The sequence below is a fragment of the Acanthisitta chloris genome, unplaced genomic scaffold, assembly GCF_000695815.1.
Source record: "Acanthisitta chloris isolate BGI_N310 unplaced genomic scaffold, ASM69581v1 scaffold20321, whole genome shotgun sequence".
Lineage (NCBI taxonomy): Eukaryota > Metazoa > Chordata > Aves > Passeriformes > Acanthisittidae > Acanthisitta > Acanthisitta chloris.
Genome location: NW_008655677.1, coordinates 17713 through 22382, shown reverse-complemented (window position 1 = coordinate 22382; position 4670 = coordinate 17713).

The following is a 4670-nucleotide window of genomic DNA, read 5'->3' as shown; positions in this document are numbered from 1 at the left end:
TCCTTGCCCTGGAATCTCCTAAGCAAGTCTTGTGACTCCAGTTTGAACAAGCAGCTTTTCAGAGCAGGCAGACTTCTCCTTGGGGCCCTTCCTCCACCTCCTGCCACACTGAACTCCATGTGTGTTGGGGAAAACTGAGGCTGGACTTGGATTCAAGATCGTTAACACTTCCTGTATGTGAAGGAGAATAGTTAATTACAGTTGATTAAAACATGGAGTGAGCAGTAGGACATGATTCATAGCAGCAGTTGAAAGGGGAGGAAGGAAATAAACTAAATTTCTCTCATAGTAAAATTTAAAGCATATGGTTAGGGTTTTGATGAGTTCTCACCACAGTCCAGAAGGAGCTCCTACTGGGTGGGCCACAAGTCAGCAAAGTTTGAAGTACACAGAGATCTGTCATTATAGTCTTGTCCTTTGTGCTGGGACAGCCAGAGGTGTGATAAATCACAGCTTTTGGAGTGATCGTTCAGCCTTTAGTGTTTGGAATCAGAATCCCAGAATCATTGAGATTGGAAAAGGTCTCCAAGACCATGAAGCCCAACCTGTGACCTATCACCACCTTGTCAACTGGCCCAGACCACTGAGTCAGTCCTTAAATTCATTGACATCCAGTTGGTCCTTGAATTCCTCCAGGGATGGAGACTCCACCACCTCTCTGGACAGCACATTCCAATGCTTGACATCCCTTTTCAGATGTCTAACCTGAACCTCCCCTGGCACAGCTCAAGGATCTTTCTTCTCATCCTGTGCCTTGTTCCCTGGGAGCAGAGCCTGACCCCACCAGCTGCACCTCCTGGCAGGGAGTTGGAGAGAGCAGAACGTTCCCCCTGAGCTTCCTTTTCTCTAGGCTGAGCTCCCACAGGCACATTCCAATGCTTGACATCCCTTTTCAGATGTCTAACCTGAACCTCCCCTGGCACAGCTCAAGGATCTTTCTTCTCATCCTGTGCCTTGTTCCCTGGGAGCAGAGCCTGACCCCACCAGCTGCACCTCCTGGCAGGGAGTTGGAGAGAGCAGAACGTTCCCCCTGAGCTTCCTTTTCTCTAGGCTGAGCTCCCACAGCTCCCTCAGCCTCTCTTGGTGCTTCCGTCCCTTACCCAGCTCCATTCCCTTCCCTGGACATGTTCCAGCCCCTCAATGTTTTATCATAAGGGGCCCAGAACTGCCCCCAGTATTTGGAGGTGCCTCAACAGGGCCAGCACAAGGGACAGGCACTGCTCTGGGCCTGTGCCCACACTGTTCTTCATACAGAAAATATGGAGAATCTGGGGGAAAAGCCAAATAAATAGCACTTTCTAGAGGGTTATGTCCAACTTGTATTAATACTAGGCGCTACAGAGGTATAGGTGACTCCAGTTGGGCAAAAGACATTTACATTGCTGTTCCTGCCAGGTGGCTCTCCAGACACAACAGCACAGATCCCAGTGCTGCCTGGAGAGTCTCTGGTCCTGTCCAGCTGGAGTTTTTGGTAGAGTGGGGGATTTAATTGTGATTGTGGCTTGTGTGTGGTGCAGTTTCAGAAGGAATATCCTGAGATCTACCAGAGCAGGTTCCCCAGGACAGAGAGTGAAGCAGTGCTGCTGGACAACAAACCCACCTTGAAGCAGCCCATGCTCAGCCTGAGCAGGCCGAAGTTTCGCAGCCTCAGGTACTGATCTCACCTCTCCTCAGCCACTGCCCTCTGAATGCAAGTCTGAATGTTTCCCCAAAGGAATTCCTGCAAGAATGTGGTGGTTGCATGTGCAGAAGGAAGAAATGTTTACATGGACACTGAGCTGAAAGGTGCCAAAAAAACTTTTTTTGTTATATATCTCTTCTAAGAGAAATATTTACCTGTTTACAAATGACTATAACCTCTTGTGCTTAGGAAAATGTGAAGCTGTTGTTAACCATGGGTTCCCATGTTGTAATCCATGGTTTTCCCTAGGAAGCTCCTGACCCGCCTCTCGTTGTAACTCTTTAATGTGTGGGCAGGAATTTGTGCCATTTATTGTAGTTTGTGGAGGTTCTACATGTCTCTGTGTTGTCACTAAGTGCCTTCTCTGGATGCTCAAATATTTGTCTTTAAACAAAAGTTCTAGGAGGTCAGGGCTATTAGAGCCAGAATTGTTTCACCAGGAATAAATGAATATCTGCCTCCCTGAAATGCTTCTGTTCATCTTATCTGTAAACTCACTTCAGATTTTCTATGTTTATTTATATTAAAAGTCTTTAAAATGTCAGAAATATACTTAATGGAAGATTCATTTTGGCTCTGTTGGTGTGTTTCTGTAAATCCACTGATGGATGATACAAGGAGTGGGAACAACAGACCCAGAATAGACCAAAATATCCCAGAAAATAGAGGAATTTACTCATATTTTCTTTCCAGAGTTAAGGATGTGCCTATTAATTTGGGTAAGAGCAAGGCTCCCCCACAGGAGTGTAAATCTGCAGAGTATTGCTGGGAGAGAATAAATAATAAGCATTAATTAAGCTACTGCATGGCTCTGACATCATGGAATGGCTTGTCTTGGGAGGGAATTTAAAGCCCATCCAGTCCCACCCCTTGCCATGTGCAGGGACACCTTCCAGTAGCCCAGGGTGCTCCAAGCCCCATCCAACCTGGCCTGGAACACTCCCGGGGATGGGACAGCCAAAGCTACTCTGGGTAACGTCTGGAATTGGATGTTTCGGAGAGGTCAGTGCCTTTCCTTGCTGTTTGGTTGGTTCAGGTACCTCAGTTCCCAGCTGTGTGGTTTAGGCACATCCCTTGTGCTCTGTTATGTCTTGCCCCTTCCTAAGACAACTGACTTGTCCTTGTGCCTGCACACAGAATTCCATTAATTGCCATAAAACCAGGCATCAAAATACAGCAAATCTCATCTTTTCAATCTCTGCCTGGTTGGGTTTGATTGGGGGTTTTGGCATCTCTTGGGGAGGCTCCTTAAGTTTTGTACAAGGTCATACCCTGGAGCAGACACTTGGGTGTTCCAGTTGAGACTGTTGGTTGAGGATTGTCCCTTTTATATTGACATCTTGGTGCACCTGTGAACACGAGGCTGTGATCAAGTCTCCCCCCAAATACAGCAGTTTGCTTTTCTTTTCTTAAAGGTTTTAGAAGTGAAAAACCCAAATTAGCCCCATTTTAACCTGTATTAATGATGCTTTAATGGCCTGTGGGTAACTCCATGCTTGCAGGGCATGTGACAGATGTTCCTTCCCTGTCACCTAGTCAACTACTCTAGTAGTTGACACCTCCAGCCAACTCATTCCAACACTCCAGCACCTGCCTGAACTTGCTCCTAACCATTGCCAACCCTGTCGGTGTTGTGTAAATGCTTTGTTTATGTATGTGTTCCAGTTACTTAACTTATTAGGGTAGAAGCTCACATTTCCCAGGATTTGGCTTTCAAAGCCTGCCCTTGTTATTCCCAGTGCTTGATCCATGTTATTTAATGGTCCCTTCTTCTAAGGTTTTGCCAGACCTTAAGAGAAATGGGAATAAATAGACAAATTGACTCACTGTGGGACAAGGAAAATATTCCAATCAACGACATATACAAATTTCTTATGTGGAACTTAAGGCTATTCCCACATTCCTTTTTGCATCCTAATAACCTGCTCTGGGGGGACTTAGCCTGGAGAAAAGGAGGCTCAGGGCAGGACTTTCTGGCTTTCTACAACTCCCTGACGGGAGGTACAGCCAGGTGGGGTCAGGCTCTGCTCCCAGGAACAAGGCACAGGATAAGAGGAAGGACAGGACCAGGTGGGCTGGTTCTCCATTTCCAGTGTGTCCTCGGGCTTTTTCACTCCAATTATGCAAGAATCAATCTCATAGCAACTCTTTTTAAAGCTCATTCTGGTTTGAATATTTGAATCCACTTGAAATGGACAGAGGTAAATAATCTTGTTTCCTCCTTTCCCTGCAGAGCAAAGCAGGAGGAGATGCTGCTGCTTGTGCTTCACAGCACCTTTTTGGCTAACTGGCACCAAGAACTCCTTTGTAATTGCATTAATTGCAAGGAAGAACAGTTCTCTAATGAGTTCGTAGGTTCTCTAATGAGTTTGTAGGTTGTCTGCTGTCCTGTGCTGTTCTGCTGTCACTGTCACACCAGAGGAATTGCCTGGCCAGGTAAGATGCAGGGGGAGAACTTAGCTGCTGGTGTGTGTGGTCAGGGAGGTTTTGGATCTCTTCCCCGAGGAGGATGGGGTCTGAAAAGATGCTGTCACCATAGCAACACTGAATATTCATGGCATCAGACATTCAGATGCTGCTTTGAGTCCTTATCCTGGGATTAATTAAAAATCTGCCTGTGATTTGCACTGCTGGGAAGCCTTGAGTTTGCACTCAAGCTTATACTGAATTTCTTTTCTGCCAGGAGGCTTCAGGAAGAAATTACCATGTAATTATGGCTGTTTCATAGAAAGGGTTAATGGGAGGCCTCATCACAGCTCCTGAAGGCTCAATCTCCTCGGTGAGAAGCCTTAAATGAACCCTCAGTCCAATGGGAAACTGCCTCGAAAAGAGGGAGCAAACAAAACCAGGGAAAGAAGCCAATCTTCATGTGATGGCTGTGGCAGCAGATCCAACAGGGGATCTTTAATGTGATTTTGCTCCTTTCACCCCAGTTTGATCACTGGAGCTGTTTCTATGTGGGAGTAGCACTCAAATGTGGTATCACCCT